We start from the raw sequence: 22,449 nt of genomic DNA, 5'->3' as shown, positions 1-22,449 counted from the left end.
GTTTATAAAGGAGTTACCAAGTTTAATTAATGATACTCCTGGGATAGTGTCTCACTGTAGTAATAAATAAAACATAAGAAATAAAGCATAAAGGTATTCAATATTTTTGAAAGAAATAAATGTTATAAAAAGATTCACTAAAACTACTTACAAATTTATACCTTTACAGTTTGATTTGAGGGAAACAGCTTAAAATTAGTTACATTAATGTTTTCAGACTTGGAAAATCTCCAAGCATAAATCAAGAATATTGACAAGTACCATGGTTTGATGCCATCCTAGAATAATATTTAATGGGTATTCTTAGAAATGTATTATCTAATACAAGATTCTAAGAATATACTTATTTTTATGTACTAAGATCTGAGAATTAGTTTAAATAAGTATAGATTACGAATAAAGATTTCTACCTTAAGTAGTAAAGGGTTTGTTAATTTGTTTTTTGACAGATCAATTTATACTAGAATATTTTTGTTTTGTTACACCTGTCTGAAACTAAAATATAGAAACTAATATTTTGTACAAAACTATGTTAATGTGATGGACTAAAAATTATTAAAAAGTAGTAGAAGTACATTCCAATATATCTGAAATATGTGCCTTCTTGGCACTCATAGTAACATGAGATATCTAGGTATGATGGGGCAAGCATTGAACACCTTAAGATCAACATGTAATGGGCAGACTAAATAATGGACACATTTAATGGGATGGCTAGTGAAGACTAAAAGATATTTTAGAAAAGGAAGAATAACCACTATTCTGAAGGAGGATTTCCAGAAGCTGATGGGAATAACTAGCCACAAAGTTTAGCAGCAGTCTGTATCCTTAAGGAAATTAAGATGAGGTAAGAATGAGGCATCTTGCTAACTTTTAAAAAAATTTAAACACCCTTACCTTCTATCTTGAAAATGACACAAAGTATTGGTTTCAAGTCAGAAGAGTGGTCCAGGCTAGGCAACTGGGGTTAAATGATTTGCCTGGGGTCGCACAGTTAGGAAGGGTCTGAGGTCACTTTAGAACAGGACCTCCTGTCTCTAGACTTGTCTCCAGACCTAGCTCTCTTATGCACTGAGCCAACTCACTGGCTCATGCCCCATTTTAAAATGAAGTTTAAGATGGTTTTCCAAGAGTATCTGGGGAACATATTCACCAAAGCTAGTGAACAGTTTTTTTAAACAAAGGGTCATTTCTGGTTGATACAAAATGTAAATCAACCATGGTATCTCAGAATTTTAAGTATGCCTTACAGATAGGTAATAAGTGGGGAGACTTTCTAGAGAGCAGGGTATTCTGAGAATCCATTTTACTAGTTTTTTCTTTCAAGTAGTGAGTTTCAGATACTATTCCATCTATTGTCACATTTGATCTTCCCAGAAACACTTGCAAAACAAGATTTTAAATGTACAAAAAAAATATGAAACTGTGTCTTATGTAAACACCAATCATAGAGTTGCCCATAATACATATTTTAATGAAATAATCTCACTTCACAGGATCACAATTTCTGGAGAGCAAGTCCAATTCTCTCTTACTTAATGTGAAGTGACAAATGTGATTAGATCTCAGGGACTCCCACATAAAGAACTTTTTAAAAAGACTTCAAAATTTATATATAAGTAGACACAGACGTAACTGTACAGCCTGGTAAATCGGGGAATTATGCAATTAATGCTGTTAACAATTTCAAGCTGATCTTTTTAATGCCAAGTTCTTCTGGTAATATTGCATGATTGTACATCTTGGTTTATTACAATCTCCAAAGTAACAAATATTAAGGTAATCTGAAAGGGAACTGAGAAACAAATTTTGGATGCAGGTTGGCTGAAGCACATTTCCAATGATGAATGATGGCCAAGAAGTCTATGGAATGTTACTGAAGACAAATATAATCAGGAAGGGTTGAGGCCTGAGTGTTCCTTTGGTATCCATGAAAAATATAAGTCTGTCATGAGGAAGCCCAACATGGCTAAGAAGTATGCCAGTTGAGAAGGAATGGAAGGGTTCCAGTTTGCCAGAATTCTAGTTTACTGGGTAGGTAATATTTTAGAGCTTTGGAGTGGAAAAAACCCTAGATTGGGAGTCAGAAAACCTGGCATCATTAGAGGATCTCTAGCCAGCTATGTGGTATTAGGCAAATAATTAAGTTCCCTGAAGCCCCATACTTCCCAGCTGCAAAAATTGTACATTCTCTATTCTAGTCATTTCAAAGGATTACTACTAAGGTCAAACCTTGTATATAAAAAACCAGGTTGAAAAGCAAAGATGTACTTAAATGCAGTTATTACTATTATTACTTCTGTTTAAAGTGATAGCTAATGGGAAAAGGTTTTTAAATTGTCACATTAATATATCAATGGAGTATTTATTAAACTTACTATGTTGTAGGCACTGTGCTAAAGCACTGAGATCTGGGAAAAAGAAAGAGCTTGTGCATAAGGAGATCAAAATCTAATGGAGCATTAAATAACTTACTGAAACATGGGATTTAAAGCTAAAAGTGGATGAGAGAGAGGAAGCAGCTGGGTGGTTTAGTGGATAGAGAGCTAGGTCTAGAGAGAGAAGGTCCTGGGTTTAAATCTGGTCTCAGATATTTTCTAGCTGTGTGACCCTGGGCAAGTCACTTAACCCTCATTGCCTAGCCATCCTGCTCTTCTGCCTTGGAGTTGATACTTAGTAGCAATTCTGTATCAACTCCAAGTCAGAAAAGGTTAAAAAGAAAAAAAAGCTAAAAAGGGCTTTAGAAATCATGTAGCCCGAACCTCATTTCACATGAGAAATAACTTGTAGACCAGAATGGGAGGGTGACATTGTTAGTGGTCATAGTCAGGATTCAAATTTAGATGTTCTGAATTCTAGAGACACTAGCACCTGGGATGGGCATCAAGAAAGGTTTTATGGTGAATTAGCTCTTGAGCTGAGCTTTAAGGGAAACCAGAAATTTTAAGAGGCAAAAAACGAAGAGGTAAATGGATTTCTGATAGTGGAGACATTTGTGCAAAGGTACAAAGATAGAAGATAGAATGTTGAGTGAGGAAGAGCAGAGAATCCCATCTAACTGGATTGGAGAATGTAGAAAAGGGATGAATTGATAATAAGTTAGAAAGGTAAGTTAAGAGTCAGGTTGTGAAGGGCTTTAAATGTTAAGAGGAATTCATCTTGGTTTACTGAGGGAAAAGACTGCCGATGGAATTTCTGGAGCTAAGTTTGACCCGGTCAGATCCATGCTTTAGATAAATTCCTGCAGGAGGTACACAGGAGAATGGATCAGAAAGGAAAGAACCTAAGTGAAACAGGGGAGGTGATCAACACAAAGAAGGGCACAGATCAGAACCTCCTGCAGGGGACAGAAAAAACAAGACTTGTTTGGCAACTAACTGAATATGTGGGATGACTCTTGACTTTGTGATTTGGGTACCTAGAAAGACACAGGTGTCTCTATATAAATAGTTCATTAGAACTGGGATGAGTTTGGGACACAGTACACTTGAGATTCCTATGGGATATCTATTGGGAATGCCCCTAGCACAAAATCTTACACATCATAAGTGTTTACACTTTTAAGGCCTGCAGTCCCAGACTACTGGCCAGCACCGTGGAGTAGATCAGGCTTCCAATACCTGCACTACCACATCCTACTATCTCTGTCGCCTTGGTCCAATTCTGTTATTGGTCTATAAACTCCTTTGACAAAAATGTTGTAAACTATTCCCCTGGGGTAATGTGATATACTTCTTTATAACATTCTTCAATTGACTATTTAAGGTGCCATTAAAGAATTTGGATTAACATTGAGACAATCTCTAAAGTGCTTCTAGTTATAAACCTTGGTTCCTATGATCCTAAAGGTTTCTCCCTATCAACCTTATTAAACCTTATTAAAATTCCAATGTAATTAAAGCTGTGATCTCTAGAATATAAGGAAGATTAGATAGGTCTTCCTAGGCAGGCAACAGAAAAGATACTTAATCTGGTATCAGAGGACTCAAGTTCAAATTTTGCTCCTGCCATTTACTACCTGTGTGACCTTATCACTTAACCCCAAACGTAAAATAATAGGGTTTGACTAACTGGCATCTGGGGTCTCTTCCAGCTCTAAATCTCTGATCATCCCTGCTACAGCTAAAGGAAAAAGCATTTATGTCCTAAGAAGCAAGCTGCACAAATGAAAATATCCCAGACAAAATAAAAAGCCTTGTAAAAAAGGGGAGGTGAAGGAAGGGAAAGAAAGCTATGAAATGAGGCTGTCTGCCTTAGCAACTTGAATATTTTTTGTTATCCTTAAGTAAAGGCCTTTCCTATAAATATTCTCAAGAATCAAATACAGTTGGTAAATGCTACAAATGATGTGGAAGAATTGCTTTTTTTATACACAGTATGCACTTGAGTGTTTCTTAGATCGCTATTCTCTTACCTATTCTCCTTTGCAGCAACTCTGATCATATACCAGAACACTATTTTCTAATCACGATAAGTAAAACTGTTTGTAGCATAATGTATTCAAAGTGACAATAACTTTTTCTACCATCAAATAGGACAGAGAATACTGCACACTAGTAACTTACTATATAGATAAGCAAGACTTGTCTGACTGGTCCTTTTAAAAAACAAACATATTATTAAATATAATTAAGAAAATATTTTAAGGCAATAACACAGGTTCAATCCTTCAAGCATATCAACTTAGTAGTAGTAGAAACTGCTGCCAAGCAAAACACCAGAGTCTGTGGAAGTAATATAAATGCCTGACAGACTTAGGAATGGAGCAAAGACAAGTGTAATGCTAACATTTTAAGGAGTTTTTGCATTTATGGATAGACCTTTTCAAAAAGAAGATAATGAAAAAAATTGATTTTTATCAACAGACACACAAGCTTCAAAAATATGTGGCTTAGTCCTGGATGTGCAGGGAAAGTAGTGACAGACTGGGCAAGTGAACAACAATCAGGGACACAGTCACAGCTGACTGAGTATCTGCCCTCTGAGATAAGACAAGGAGGGCCACAAGCATGGTCTGCTACCAGTGTATGGGAAAGATAGGTAGGATTATTAGGAAGCCCTCAAGCATCTCTCCTATAATTGTCTGGTTTTGGAGAATAATTTATATTAACAAATTGCACTTTTAAATGCCAATAGGGTTAAAGGCACTAACATATACCCTCAGTTTTTTTGCTCCCTTTCCTTGATATTAGGATGAGAAACAGGGAGGTTTTATGTAGGATAAAAATGATTTTTAAGATGGCAGGTGTGGAGAAGGGTTTTGAACAGAAAAGAAGACAGCATAAGGGATGGAGGAAACAATGAAGAGGTAAATATAAATATAGAAAAATGTTGCCTAGAGACAACAACTATCTTTTCATAATACACATACTAAAAGAAATGGGTGGTCATTATCTCCCAGTGTAGTAACAGCAATTTTCATGAGTAGCATCTCTGACTATGACAGCCATATGCCATACATGATGAATGCTAGCAAATTCCTTTAATACCACTTAACATTCTAGAGGAGGAACAACTAGAAAAAATTTTTATCTTGCAATTATTTCATAATCATATACTTTACAAGGATATTCCAATTCAGCCTAAAAGATCTGTTAAAGTAGTGGTTTCCTGATAAAGTCTCTTCTTAAATATATAATGGCATGAGAGAATATTCACAATCATGCATTTCAGTGAATAATAGTTAAAAAAGAAACAATTTTATGTATTAAAATGCCAATTTCTAAAGTTTGCATTATTTTGATGAAAATACTCTAGTTACATTATGCAGATAAATGACCAGGTTATTGGATGAAATGAAGTAAAATCTGTGCAAGGTAAAATCAATTATTTAAGGCAGTGGCCACCCTCATGTTGAAGACATTTCTTACATTAGAGAAAACATGTCATTTAGAAATAGAAATTAATCTGAAAAAATTCAATCTAGCAATATAAATCAATTTAATATTGCTAAATATTACCTATTTTTCTCCCAGGTTGACTTGTTAAATATATATTTTAGCACTACTGGTCAAAGGCACCTGAAAGATAAAATTGTGGCAAAACTGTACCAAATAACCTCCTTGTGGGAACCTTCAGTACCAGATAAAGATGGATTTTTTTTTACCAAAAAATTACCACAAACTCTTCTCATTCCCCCCAGAACTTTTTCACCCTGTCCCTTCTAACAACTGAGAATTGCCTAAAGCAGTGGTGGGCAAACTACAGCTATGGGCCAGATGCAGCCTGACATTATTCCTAATCTGACAAATACAATGAGTAGGATACAATACAATGAAACTTCGAAAGAGTTGCCTTAGAAACAGATTGACAGATGAGCATTTCCTTTCCTTTGGCCCCCTCTTTAAAAAGTTTGCCCAGGTCTTGATCAATGACACATGGTAAAACCAGTGGAAATGCACATCGGCCATGGGTGGGGAGAGGGTGAGGGAGTGAAGGGGAAAGTAGGAGCATGAATCATGTAACCATGTTAACTTTTCTAAAAAATGAATACTAATAAATGTTAAAAAAAATAAAAAGTTTGCCCATCACTGGCCTAAAGGATTCAAAAAGATATCTGTGAAAAAAAATTAAATCTTCTAGTATTTTGTAACACTATGTTGGGTACAAATGATTTGATGTTAAAAGAAGATAAAAGATAGGAGTGAAACAGAACAGTGGAACAGAAGCTAGCAGGGATGATGTTTTACCACTGTAATATGCTCCAAGTATATCATTAAACTATATGAATTTAGATCTCTATTAGAAGTCTCTCCAGCAATACAGTGTAACGTTGCAGAGGGTGGAGTAGTGGCTAACCACAAAGGAAGCAGCTACTGAGATGTGGAAAGTAATTCAAAGACAGCAGTAACTTGGGGGATTATGATGGAAAAGAAGTCACAACTATGGTCTCTATAAATGCATTGATCCATGGAGTTCAGTGAAGAGCTGAACCTAGAGGGAACTTCATGAGGACTCCACAAAGGAAGAAAAGGACTTCTATTGCAAGGGCTTGAGAGGTAACAAGGGGAGAAAGATTTTAAGGAATATTTCATACCAACTGTTCTGGGAATACCTGATTAATAGATATCCTTTGCTAAAAAAGCTAGTGAGGCTACTGGTCGATTGAAATGGGAAGCACACCACTGGGGACTGGTGAGCAACAGCACAAGAAACTCATCCCCCTGCAGGGCTACTCAATGACAGAAATCAAGAGTAGGAGTAGTTAGCCATCTTCTCCCTCTGGGAACTCAGTGACTATAAATAAATGGAGCTGGGAGAATGGTCCCAGAAGGGTAGCTTTAACAGTATTCCTTTACATTAAGGTATCACAAGTTATTAAGCCAATCTACAATTTTTAGATACGTGGATTGATCCCAGTTGTTTTATATTAGAAATATTTACTTTGTCATTTCTTTCCTTTTCGTGTTATATTTACATTAAAGAGATTTTTAGGTAGGATCCATTTTGATATTTTATACACTACCAAGATGCAGTCCAAAACACTATCTAATCCCAACAATATGATATCAGAACATCTTTTTCCTATAGATTCAACATTAAATTTTATTTCTGTTAACTAGAGAACCTGGAAGTAGTATCTTGAGGCTGCCTTGATTTGCATTTGTCTGATTTGCATGAACATCTTTTCAACTGGTTAATTTTTCTTGCTACTGCTCCTTTAGGGAATATGAGTATTATAAATATATGCTAGTTTTTTATAGGTTCTAGGCAAAGGAATTTTATTTTATATACTACTTGTAAGCTTGAACAAGCCAAAACATATATAAGCCTCAGTTTCTTCATTTGTAAAATAGGAAGTTTGGAACAGATGGCTTCCTGGGCCTTTTCCAGTATTGGATCTATGATCTTACTTATTTCTAATATTTCTCCCATTTTTTTTAAATTTTAGAAATTCTGGTTTTGGTCACAAAAATCACATTATTTGTACATAATAAAACATCAATTTTGTCTTCAATAACTTCTTTCATCTGTTTGCCAGAAATATTCTTCCTTTCCATACTCCAAAACATTTATGATCTCACAGTGGGCATGCCCACTAAAGGGGAGAGAAGTCATTAAGTTCCTAAAATGTGCCAGGAAATGTGCTAATAAGTGTTCTACAAATATTATTTCCCATGAGCCTTACAACAACCCTGTGAGGTTAAGTATTATTATCTCTATTTTACAGTTGAGGTAATGGAAGCAGACAGAAGCTAAGTAACTTGCCCAAGGTAGTCAGTCACATCTAGTAAATGTTGAAGGTCAGATTTGAACGTAGGTCCTTCTTGACTCCAGGCCCAGTGTTCAATCCCCTGGGCCAAACAGTTGCCTAGCAAAGCTAATTACAGTACATCTACATGTATCCATACTGTACAACTCTGATGATTGTTCTTGCAAAAATTCACAGAAAAGGGTCAACTATCATGTGCTGGAAAAACCTTTGGATTCTTTTGACACTGCATGATACCAGGGACATATCCAATCACTCTTCTTTTCACTGATTCTCTTTTTTCTTTCTGTTCAACTCTTATGACACTTTTTATAGCACTTCTTCAGTGTAATTCCTTGAGTGTAATACATAGCAGGCTGCTTAAACTCACTACAAACCTCTCCATTGCCTTTTGGGTGATTTTCAACTTTTAAGTCTTCAGAGACTGCTGTATATTCCATGACTCGGCCATATAATATTGACAGAATAATTAGTGTTAAAAGACGGCCCTTTGTTTCAAGGAGAAAAAGAATCATGAAAAGCATAGAAGAATTTCCTAGAAGCAATTGAGCCTGTGCTAACTCACTATCCATTTCAGTACACTATTAAATTGTAGTATCTATCGCAAATATATTTATTGATAATCAAACTCTAGGCAGCTGTGGGTCAGTGGTTAGAGCATAGAGTCTGGAGTCACCAAGGTCTGAATTCAAATGCAACCTCAGATACTTCCCTGTTGTGTGACCCTGAACAAGTCACTTAATCTCTGACTGCCTAACAAAAGGATACACTAAAGAAGGAAATGGGAAAGGACTCCAGTATTCTATCTAAGAAAACTTCGTGGATAGCTCTGGTTTCTGGGGTCATGAAGAGTCAAACACAACTGAATGACTGAACAACAAAGTTTGAGCAGAAAACTGGCTATTAAATCTGTCAGCTTTTCCTGCTATAGGCTCTCTGCTACATCTATACCATTGCCTTCGAAGGCCACAAAGAATGTATTTATTTCAAAATTCTCTTCCACATGACAGGCAGCCTTTCATTTATTTGAACACAGCTTTCATGTAAATCTTCTCTTTTCCAGGTTAAACATCTTCAGTTCCTTCGACCAACATTTCTGATATGTAACTAGGATATATCTATAGTTAATAAACAATGAACTCTTAGAGTAAGAAATCCTGAGTTTTAATCCCAGAGCCTACCATAAGGGCATGTACAACCTTTTGACCATTCTGGGCAAAACCTTCATTATCTGTTTTTATAAAAAAAGACAGTTGAAATTCCATCAAGATAAAAGATTCATTAATTCTATAAAACATGTAGAGGGATGAAAAACAACTGGGAAGCAATTCTCTAAACCAGTAGTATCAAATTAAAAAAGAAATGGGAGTCGGGGGCAGCTGGGTGGCTCAGTGGATTGAGAGCCAGGCATAGAGATGGGAGGTCCTATGTTCAAATCTGGCCTCAGTCACTTCCTAGCTGTGTGACCCTGGCCAAGTCACTTAACCCCCATTGCCTAGCCCTTACCACTTAAGGTAAGGGCTTAAAATAAACAAATAAAAAAAATAAATGGGAGAATCAGACATAAAGCCAAATACTGATTAGTCTTAAAATATAATGCTATTATCTTATGCTTTATTAAATTTATATTTTTAAATATTTCCCAATTACATTTTAAGCTAGTTCAGGCTGACCTCAGGAGTATTATAGTCATGTCTGATACCTCTGATTGAAACAATTCCGTGAAAAGGTGGCTCAGTGGACAAAGAGCCAGGACTAGAAACAGGAGGTCCTGGGTTCAAATCTGTATTCATACACTTTCCTAGCTTTGTGACCCTGGGTAAGTCATTTAGCCCCAATTGCCCAGCCTTTACCCCACTCTTTGGAGTTGGAAACAATAGTATCAAGATAAGAGTTTATTGGGGGAAAAAAAAAGGAAAAAAAGAATACATTTCAGATCAACAAGAGGATCATTTTAAGGCACTACCTTTTATGCAAGTATTTTTCAACAAGTAGCTATACAAAGATGCTGCGGCCTATCTACTGCTCCAGGAGGTTAAAGAAACAGATTAGGACAAAGTAAAGTATACTAAGGAAATATCTAAAGAGTACAAAAATATCACCTATAAAAACCGGTATCTACTGGAAATGATACACAGGACTGTTGTAGATACAAAATTCTGAGGGTAGAGTTCAGACTGATGATGCAGTGGATAGAATCACAGGCCTGGAGGAAGATACATCTTCCTGAGTTCAAATCAGCCTCAGGGATTTACTAGCTGCGTAACCTTGGGCAAAAGTCTTTATTTAAACCATGTTTGCCTCAATTTCCTCATCTGTTAAAAAAAAAAAAAAACTCTTCCACAATACACACTCCAATATCCTTGCAAAGAAGACCCAAAATTGGGTCAGGAAGAGTTGGACAGAACTGAAAATGACTAAACAACAACAAAAAGTTCAGTTTCTCAATCCATCAGCAGTGAACACAATGCTACTTTTGATTTCACTAGTATTAAATCCCTCTGCCACTAGTCATCTTCTCCCACTAAGAGTTCTTTCCAGAATCTCCATTTTGGGGAAGGAGCCAGAATAGCCATCAGTAATTCTCCAGAGTCTTCTGCCATGCCCCTTGGACAGCTAGCTACCTTCTCTCCACACTCCTGCTTTTCAGCTCCTCTTCCCTTTTTCCTTTAATGTGCTGTCTTTCCACATTTGAAAGTAAGCTCCTTGAAGTCAAGGACTGTCATTTTTCACTTATACCTGTATTCTCAGTACGTAACAAGAGTATATTGTATATAGCAGGGGTTGGCAACATGTGGCTCTCGAGCCATATCTGGCTCTTCTGAGGGCCAGATACGGCTCTTTCTGCAGGAGCCATAAAGTCAGTTTTTTTTCAGGCACTGTTACAGGAGCACACACTGTGAGCACTGTATGGCTCTCACGAAATTACATTTTAAAAAATGTGGCGTTTATGGCTCTCACAGCCAAAAAGGTTGCCGACCCCTGGTATATAGTGTACCCATGTACCTATGCACACATTTCCTTGGGAAGTGTGATATATTCAAAAGGGTCATGGATTTGTAATCAGATTGCCAGTCATATTTAATGGACTCATTCTTCAAAATTCATCTTTAAACTTTAGATATTAGAGAAGATCTCTAATACTAAAAACCACATCTTTACTTCTGAACTGAAATATCCTTGTCTTTGCTTTTTCTTTTTGACAATCAAATTTTATTGCTCTTTTCTAAATCTTTCCTTTGGGCATCTCTCCTTCAAGCCTTAGGATGTCTATTCCTCTACTTTTTTTATCCCCAGCAATTTAATGGTCAGGGCCTGATAAGCAACGGGGCTGGATCTATAATTTCACCGATAGAGGAAACTTCCCAAAGAGGAAATTGGCCCAACCAAAGCAGAGTGGCATTTTCTTGCAAGTATAAGGGTGACATGCCCAGGATCATATGGTCAGTTTGTAAGAGGTTTTGAATCAAAGTCTTCCTAGCTCCAAGACTGGCTCTATTCATTAGGCCATGCTTTCTCTCCACCCAGGCACTTAATAAATATTTGCTGAATTGAATCACTTTTATTTTTTTTCCAGAATCTTACCATTTAATGAGGAAGACAAAACACACACACACACACACACACACACACACACACACACACACACAAATGAGGCAGGGAGGAGAGACTAGAAGGCATCTTCTGTGGAATTGAAACAAGGCAGAGCAGCAGATACAGAGTGCAATGAACTAAAAAGTCTAGTTTCTACCTTCTTTAAAGGAGACATTGGCAAAGGTTTTGTATTCCATCCTCTAGCCTTCCAATGAGATGGAGATAATAGTAGCACTTATCCCCTAGGATTGTTGTGGGAATAAAATGAGATATTTGTAGTACAATTTGTAAGTCTTAAAATGTTATCCTCCTCCTCCTCCTCCTCTTCTTCATTATTATAATTTATATTTTGGCCACAACCAATTCAGATGAACAATTGTTTCACAAACTACAATTCTGGAGGAAACACTGAAAAATTAAGTGACTTACCCTGGGCCACTAGCCAGTATTTTTAATAGGTAGGACTTGAATTCAGCTCTTCTTGATCTGAGATAAATTTTATCTAATGCCACAATGAATGAATTGTTGTGATTAACTTTTCTACAGAAATAGTTAACCTGAGGAATAAGAGTTATTCTCATATTTCAAATTAAGTCTCTGAAAACTGTGGTGTTTTCATTGTTATATCTACACCACTCAGCACATTGTAGGTATTTTATAGTTATATTGCTGAAATCATTAATGTATACTGAAGAACTTCCCAAGAAGTATGGTACTGGGTTGTGTGTGTGTGTGTGTGTGTGTGTGTGTGTGTGTGTCCGTCCATCTCTTATTTGTCTATATCTGTCTCTTCTGGTGTATAGCCTAGGCTACTTTCACCATTCTTGCTTGCACTGGCAAGCCAGGTTTCAAGAACAGGTGATACTCTTCACTCCGTGTCCTAGGGTTCTTTGGTTTCATACAGGCTTCCATTTAGTATGTCCTTTGATATCGATAGATGGGCCAAAGTTGATTAACTCTTTTTTTTTAAACCCTTAACTTCTGTGTATTGGCTCCTAGGCAGAAGAGTGATAAGGGTGGGCAATGGGGGTCAAGTGACTTGCCCACGGTCACACAGCTAAGGCCATATTTGAACCTAGGACCTCCCATTTCTAGGCCTGACTCTCAATCCACTGAGCTACCCAGCTGCCCCTGTTGATTAACTCTTAAAAGGAATTTCCTGAAATTGCATAGTAAGAACAATGGGTTCAAAAACACCCTTCAGTTTTCAAAACATGTCTGAGACACACTATTACATATAGAAACCAAAAATGGACTCAAGCTTAGAAAACATATAATAATGACATTTATATGGTTCCTAGAATGTGTCATGCATTGTTCAAAGAGCTTTACAAATATTATCACATTTGAGCCTCATAACAAATGGTCATGTAAGCTTCTAGCTTTTGGAAGTCCTTTTGTATAATCTTCATGAAGTTCTTCTGAGATGTGTCCATTGTTCTCTCTTCTGAACCTTTGATGTTCCTCCCAGGCCTCTGGTTTCTCTTCATGTCTGATCAGCTGCTAAATCTCCAGAAGGCAAGCACCAACAGTGCTCTGGGTCCAGGAGTAGTAGCCCCTAACCCTCCAATCTGCTTAGCAGTACTCCCTCTGTTTTCTCCCTACTGAAGAGAGAGAGACTCCACTACAATTCCCTGGCCATTTTCCCCTTCCCACTGATGGTTAAGTGGCCTGTCCAGCCCCACTTCCACCCCTTCTTGTTAGGGGGGAAAAGGCTACTCAAACTACTTGAATGAGGAGAGAGCCGCCAATTAAAATCTTTCTACAAAGATGGAGAACCACTTAGCCATAATATTTTCTCTGCTATTACATCCTTCAAAAGTCTACTCTTTGCCATCTAGTCTATTAAGGCACCCTGGGGACAGTTAGGTGGCTCAGGGAGAGTCAGGCTTAGAGATGGGAGTTTCTGAGTTCAAATCTGGCCTTAAACACTTCCTAATTGGATGACCCTGGGCAAATCACTTAACCCTCATTGCCTAACCCAGTTATGGTAAACCTATGGCGCAGGTGCCAAAGGTAGCGCATAGAGTGCTCTCTGTGGGCACGTGGTTCCTCTCCTCCACCAAGTTCGGTACTAGAAAGCAAATTGAATCGCTTTAAAAGCACATTGCCTTTGGCATCATTTGTTCATTTTACAAAAACACATCTTGAGATGAAAAAGTCAGAGGGAGTATTTTGTATTAAAGGAAATCCTATAAAGAGGGAAAATATTCCCAAAGAGGCAAGATTTCTAAGGGAAAGAGATGAGACAAGAAGTTAATCAAAAACTCAAATGAATATTTTGAGTGGCTATGTTTTTGCTACTAGGCAAAACTGTGAAGGACAGAGTCCAAGAAATTTTTTTTAATAATATTTTGATAATTTCAATTAATGGCTCCTCTGTAATCCTACACACACACACACACACACACACACACACACACACACACACGTGTGTGTGAGTATATATTTCAAAGACAAATCTTTGTCTTAGAATCAATACTAAGTATTGGTTCCAAAGCAGAAAAGTGATAAGGGCCAGGTAAATGGGATTGTGACTAGGCTAGGAAATGTCTGAGGCCAAATTTTAACCCAGGACTTCTGGTCATCAGGCTTGACTATCAACTGAGCCATCTATCTAGCTGCTCCATTGGCATTTTTTAAAATGCATTTAAAGACATTATTCTGAGGAGACCTATAGACTTCACTGATTGCCAAAAAGATCAAAGAACATGACATAATAAAGGTAAAGAATTCTAAGGAAGGAAAAAATGTAATGGAATGCTCTAGTTAGTAATGGTCAAGTCTCCAGCAACTGGATCAATAATAAACCACAAATGTGATTTTAAAGGTTTTAAATGCAAAATTAATATTATTACAAGATATTGGTGCTAAGGGCAACTTTACACAGAGTATATACCTTATACCTTACTTTAGTGATTTGAAATCTTACTTGAAATGAGTTAAAAATGAATTTGATCCTCTGGTAGAAGTTACAAAAGTTAATCAAGTTTTACTGATTTTATAATAGGCATAGGTTTTTTTTTTCTTATTTGAGGGATGGGGTAAAAGAGAAAGTTATGCATTATGTCTAATGTGCAGTGCCAGGAATAGTTCCAATCAAAAACGCACTTAAAAAATGTGTTCTTATTCGCTTTAAAAATCAAAACCTAGCAGTTATAGTAGAGTAGTTCTACTCGTTCTACATTCTTCTGTCTTTATAAATCCAGAGATTAGAATGATTTAAGAGATTTTAATATTCCCCATGAGAACAAATGTCCATTTAAAAGTACAAGTAATCTAATATTTAAAAATATAGTTTATTACATAAAAGTAAAAACAAAAACCTCCCCCTATACAATATTGTTATAATATTCACACACCACATTGTAAAACAGAGACAAATATATCTTTGTGGCAATAAAATGGTCTTTGACAACAAGAGTAAAGGGAACCCTGCCAACATCTGCACATGTACAAATGCCTCGTCTTTGGCTACTTTCCAACTGGCAAACGACAGCCATATCTACACTTCATTACCCAAGTCACAAGCAGAAGAGGATAAAATATATGAACAAATGTCACATTGAGCAACTTTATATTCCTACAATGATTCTGACAATGTTAACTGAAATTCAGATATGCTATCCTATAAGAGGAGTTCTGAAATGTGATTTTATAGCTTGCTACTTTTGGAGGCACTTAATTAAAAAGATTCATATTCCACTAGATGTAATAATAATTTTTCATTGACTAATCAGAGCAATCAGACCTCACTAAGAAGAAAAATTCATTGAATATATTGTGGTACTTGAGTAATACAGCTAAGAGAATATTCAAAACGGTAGTATTTTTAAAGACCTACAACTTGAAGAAAAGAAACACTGGCTTTGACTCAAATTACCACGGTCACGCAGAATTTCAGAAATAATCAACTTAAAAGAAAACTACAGCTGAAATTTTAAAAGATATTAAACACTGCATACATGGTTTACAGATGTATGAAGTTGGTATAAATGATTTATCTGATTATCATATATAACTTACTCAAAACAATTTTGAGTGAATAAAATTTAAAAGACAGTCAAATGATCTTGGACCTGTTCCAATCCTAATTATTCAAAGGCATGCCATCTCATTGTTCAGGGTTTTTTAATTAGGCTTTAACGTCTATCATAAAAGCAGGTTAATATTTAGTAACTTACTAAAGTAAACATTAGTTTAAGATTCTATGTATAAGTATGTTTCATATGTTTCATGTTTATTTAGCTTTATTTTATATGTTGTCTGAAAATGTTGACATTTTTTAGATGCCCTGTAAAAGACATTTATATTTCCAGCAATATAGAAGAATGGGATTTTAGAGTATTAAAAGTTTAGTAACGCCTAACATAAGACTAAAGTTATGAAATGCCTTCAGTGTTATATTAAAATATTTCTAATATTGAAGAAAACTACCTCAATCCCAAGAAAAACATAAGCTAAAACCTCAGAAAACACCAGTAGCAGTGCTAGAAACGTGGATAGTGGCTTGAAGCCAAGGTCCCAGACTGAAGAAAACAAAATTTACTATGAGAGAAAATAATACTAAGGTGCGTCCAATATTAATAATTAATTTTAAAGTTAAGGAAAGAAAAAAGCATAAATAGTATATTGCTTTTTTAAAAGTTTCCATATAAAGCAAAATAACATCACACTGTAAAGAACAATTTCTTTTAATAGAACTTACTTTTAAGATTTCTAACTTCTCAACAAACTTAAAAAAGACTCAACATTCACTGGAAACATGCTAAGTCTTAGAGCCCTACTCAAAAGTATTAAATATTAGATATTAAATATCTGACATGCAGTATAATACCAAGTAAAACCAAATCTATAAAACTTTTAAGAGTTATTAGTTTAGAACATATGACTAAGTTTTCTAAGTAGTAATGGAACTTCAAAATAAGTTACCAGTGTTTTGAAAAAGCACAGAGGATACCCATGAATTTAAAATTATCAATCAGGTCTGTGGATCAAAAGCAAAGGCTATTAGGCTACATATTAAAAAGAGGAAATAAAGATTTTGAATAGAACTAGACTGACTCATTAAAAATATTAAGATAAATTTAAACTGTCAATTTACTTGGAACTTTTTAACCCTCCCCTTCTAATTTGTACAAGCATTTTTAATATATCAAATCCAAACAAGTTTAATATACACCCACAATTCCTTTTAACCAAGAAATATAAAACATTTACATTGTTTTACACTATTCCAAAGAAAAGGAATATTATAAAATATGATAATCACAATTTGCTCAAATCATAAAGCAAATAGACACAGAAGTCTATTTCTTTCCTTCATTCAAAGTAAAATTCCAACCAAAATATTAATACTTTAGAAAAAATCATCTTTATTTGTTAAAAATGAAAACCTAAAATCTGGTAGATCTTCAGCAGAAATGAGTATTTCTGAAAACGAAAATGCAAATATTGAATGTTCTTAGAAAGTAAAGGTTGTCAAAAGTTCAAAACATACACACACAAACCCAAGTACATGGGGGGAGAGGGGAGGAAGAGGCCAGTCCAAATTTAAATCTAAATCCCATTGTAGCAACGCATGTTATAACAGCTGTTCATTGAGATTAGTGTACTGTGCTGGTGAAGAATAATGTAATGTGTTCACACAGTTGTATGAACTATCTGGAAGGGGAATGTAGAAAATTAGAGGGATGATTTACTGTTTACGTAATTTTTACTAAAATTTCAGTGGAAACTTGGCTTTTTTATTTCTATTGCTAAGTAAAGGACAAAATCCATTATAAATACTTTATAATCATAACAAAAACCAAAAGACAAGTCCCAAGAACTGTCTCTTATGTCAGGAAATATCTTAAAGACAGCTCTTCTTCATTAACCTCAACCTTTAACTACAGTAACAAGTTCCTTCTACCACAATTAAGTAGCAAATACTAGTCTTTACATAAGTCATCGTTTTCTGAATACCATTTATCACCCACTTTAGATCCCGACAATTTTAAACTGTGCTTTTGAACACAACCAAAATAAAGAAATATGTGTTCTATACCATAACTTAAACAATTATATCTAAAATGGAAACTCCTTGTCAAAAAGCATACTGGGAAATAAGTTCACCTAATTCCAAATGAAAAGAAAAAGGCTTCTGAAAAAACTAAATGCTTTTTTAATGAACAAGTCCACAAAATGGGTAGGGAATATACATTTATTTATCAATTCCAACTTGTTCTCTTCCTAGTCATCCTCATATATTCTAACTGCTCTTTAATTCACTGAACTAAATGAACAAGTATTATGTCTATAAAAGGCATCCTAAGGAGTTTCATCCCAAAAGCAGATTCCCAAGGAAATGAATACACACCAACCTCATGATTTTGTTGGTAGAGAGAAGTTACAGTGAAGAAACATTTCCATCAATGCAGATACGAAACTATTCTGCAACTTAAAAGTCTCTTGAGTTTTTTAGGTGCACTGAGAGGTTAACAAGGTCACAAATGCATACAGTGAGTTGGGGTTGTTCCCAACAGGACAGCTATGAAATTAAATGCAACAGACCTCAAAATAGTTGTAAAGTATAAGACAAAGGGGGTTTTCTGCATTATGTGAAATACTCAACTACCTTTAAAAGTTCAATCTAACTCTTTTGAATCTCAGATCTCTCAAACCTTTTAGGAGGAACAATGGTGAATTACCTTACTCACAAAGTCAAGAAGTATTTATTAAGCTGCATATAGCCAATCATTGTGCTAAACTTTGGAGATAGAATGAAAATAGAAGGAACAGACAACATACAACAATTTATTCATGAACCAGATACACACAACATGTCCCAAAGGGAACTTGTGAAAGTTCATGGTTCATTTGGCATCAAAGCTTTGCATGCCTGTTTACTTTTATGTACAACAGTCGGAATTTTCAATTTCCTAAAGGGGGAAAAAACCCCACTAAAATTATAGATTGGCAATCAAAGCCTTTCCAATTCACCCCATTCCCTTCTATCTGGAATGTGATGGTCATAGCTATTTACAAAACTCAAAACCAACACATGTGGGAGGTGGCAGCTTTGGGACAAGCTAGTACAAATTGTGACCAAGTCTCTGACATTATCCAGTTTAAATACTGAAAAGTCATTTCTCATTTCTTTTTTCTACTCTTTGACTTTGGCACTTTGCAGAGAGGATTACAGTAGTGCACCTAAAATTTAACAGAGAAAAGTAGAAGACTAGGGCTATGAAAGATTGTTTCAAAATAGAGGATCACAAAAAACCTGAACTTACATGAAGTGATGAAAAGTGAAGTGAGCAGAACGAGGGCAACTTTGTACATAACAATAACTTATGATGATCAACTGTGATTGACTTGACTACAATAAGGCAAGGATTCAGGAAAACTCCAAAAGACTCATGACAAAAAAAGGATATCTACTATCATAGAAGAAATAGAAAGCAGTCTGAATGCAAATTGAAACATACTATTATTTCCTCCATGAATTTTTCTCTAGTGAGAGCAATATGTACCTTCTTTCATGACATGACAAATGTGGAAATATGTATTAGAATAATACATGTAACCAATATCATATCATCTGCCTTCTTGAAGAGGGGAAGAGATCAAACATGGATTACAAAATATCAGAAAACAAATATTAGCAAATTGTATTGACATGTACTCTGGAAAAAAATTTTTTTAATTATAATTTTTTTAAAGATGAATGTTCCAAAGTAAAAAAAATCTAGAGTGAGCTGCCAAAAAGACAGCAAAAGAAGCAAAAGTCAAAGGACTTTGCTGTAACACCCCAGAAGCATCATTTTCCACAGGGTGGCAGAGTCCCTCTCTCATCTCTACTTACAGAGTGATAAACGTAGCAAAATGATTGCTATGTCCCCTCTGTCATTTCAATTAATCATCCTTAGAGTTTTGTATTTGATAGTGGTCCCAGGACTGAATGCTATAAGATACAGTAAAGAATTAGCTAAAGCAAATAAATGCTCCCTTGGTTCACAGAACTTAAGAGCCAGAAAGGGCCATATAAGTTTTCTGGTCCAACCCACACATATGCAGATGAGGACACAGTTCCAGAAAAGGTCAGAAAACTAGGCCAAGGTCCCACTCTCAGCCCATTTAGTAAAGCTGAAAGACTCAATATCAGTTTGGCACCACAACCACCTCCTAAGCACTAAAGAGGTTATCTACAGGGGAAACAAATTCAAGGAAATCATGGTTCCTTGAGATATCTCAAAATTCTAATGTGGGATGAATGAAGCTTTTAGTCAGGGTTTATTATGGTGACACAAAGAGAAAAGTTCCTATTCTCAAAAAGCCCCCATTCAAATGGGGAAGAGAATATGTTGGAATGTTTTAGCTCTAAGTCAGATGGAAGGTGTCATGGTACTTCAAATGCCACAGTAAAGGAGATTGTAACAACCCTTTTAATGTCATTTACACTGATGAAATTACATCAAATTTCAGATGCTGAACCAGTGGACAGTTCCAAGGCCTTTAGTGACAAGCACCTTCTCTTCTGGGTCTTCAATGGTTGTGGCTGTCCCACCTGCAGAAGCAGCTGCCAGGCTGCATCCCTCCAGAGGTTGCTTCCCAGAATGATGCCTATAGGTCCTAGACTTGAAGCATTACCATTCTCATGATTCTTGGCCTCAGGGTCCTAGACTGTCTTCATCAAGGTTAAAGGGTAGATGGTGGTCAAGACTAAGGTGGAGACCTGACCTGCTCAAAAGATGTTGTTTCTTGTCTTACCCTCGGTATATCCTACTGAGTCAATTAGGTAGACTTGCCTTCCCCTTAAGAAAATGTTGGCTGGTAGCTGGATTGTGAGATAGCTAATCTGTCTCCACAGGAACTACTTCTCAAGAAACTCATGGGCTTGTTAATCCAAATCCAACACATATAACAAGTGCTCATTCGATCACTGCTAAAATTCCAAATGAAGAAAGATCACTACTTTCCCAAGAATACTGTTGTGAGGAAGATTACTTAGTTATTAGTTAGGAGACCTAACAGGAAGGGCTGGAGAATTCCACATGGAATGGGGAAGCAGGAAGTGGCTTGCTCTCACTCTGAGACGGACTCCATTGTGGTTGGGACAAGTTGCAACTGACCCTGGGAGACCTCAGATTTCCAGAGATCCTGAAGGAAGACTGATATCTACTTGTGGGAGATTTTAGTAAAGACTATTAATCCCAAACTGAGCTGCAGGTTAACTTGGGCTGGGTTAGCTCCCAGAATCTACCCCCTGAAAGAATACAGCTAGTGGTCCTGAAGGAGCTGGAACATCATTGGAGTGAGTCTAGACTCTGCTGTGAGGATTCCCATTTCAGTCCTGCTATTCTCTGGGGCCTGTCTGGCTTAGGTCTCAGTTGAGTGTAGGAAAGTCCTTCCCCAGACTCTGTGGATTGCCCTTAGTCTGAAAGTGTAGAAACCCCTATTTCCATCCTTTACCATAGTTTCCTTAATTAAAATTGTTATACACTCTTGCCATTTGCCTGTTAGCTTCCATAGGCCCCTTGCCTAAGTAGTGCAGAGTGACAGTTAGGGCCTAACTGCCACTTCTGTTAACAGATACCTCCTTAGCAGTTAAACCCAGTCTCCCTACCTTGTTTGGTCCTGCCTTCTGTCATTCCTATCTCCCTCATACCCCACTGAGCCCACAAAATAATATTTTAGTTAACTCCTCTGGTTTTCCCCATTATAGTCCTGGCACTCCCAGATGGCTGGGTAACAGGGATTAGGAAGTTCTCTCTTGGGCATACAGAGCTAGACTGGAAGTCAGGGGATTCTGAACATCCGTGGAGGGGTACAGCCAGTGGCGAGCTACTCAGAACTGCTTACCCCCCCCCCAGGTCTTTGATAAAATCTCTGTGTGAAGCCAATATACTATTAAGGCTGGAATAGTCCAAGAGAAAGGGTTTTTCCCCATTTTTTTTTTGCTTTCTGTTATATGTGTTGTCCTGTTTAATTGTAAACTAATATTGTTGTATTTGTGTTATTGTTATTAGTCATTCATTGTGGCTAATAATACCACTGTAATTTTGCATAACTGGTCAGTTTTGGCAATGTTTGGGACAACGGTATTATAAGATTGAATAGATTATTTGATCTTGGGGTTGTGGCAAGGGATATTATTCATTCCCTACCTGTGGTTTAAGATCATACCCAGGTATTGTAGGGGTATACTAGATTTTGAATTAGCCCAACCTATTCTTAACATTACTGTTTTAGTTGTTATATCGCACATCCCCCATTATTGTTCTAACTGGCTATATCATGTATAAATTAAGGTGGATATTTTTTCGTGTTAATTACTGTTGTAAGATTGTGGTGACCTGGTGTTTTAAGGATTCGGAGACAAAACAGTTGTTAAGAATGATGCAGGTTAAAATTGATAATTTGGAACTTTATATACAAAATGGTGGTGCTTATGGTCAAGCTCCTGGTCCTGATAATGATAATGGCAATGTGGCTATACTTTCTCATGATGGAAATACTGGCAAGTGTTAAATCTAACTTACCTAAGGCTGATTTAGAGCAACAAACACTGAATAAGGGTGACAGATAGGTTAATCTTTTTCCCCTACATGACTTTCCAAAAGATGATGGGATTTTTCATGTAAGACAACACACTAGAA

The sequence above is a fragment of the Gracilinanus agilis genome, chromosome 3 (assembly GCF_016433145.1).
Source record: "Gracilinanus agilis isolate LMUSP501 chromosome 3, AgileGrace, whole genome shotgun sequence".
Lineage (NCBI taxonomy): Eukaryota > Metazoa > Chordata > Mammalia > Didelphimorphia > Didelphidae > Gracilinanus > Gracilinanus agilis.
The sequence above is the reverse complement of the archived record's forward strand: the minus strand, read 5'-3'. Positions refer to the sequence as shown.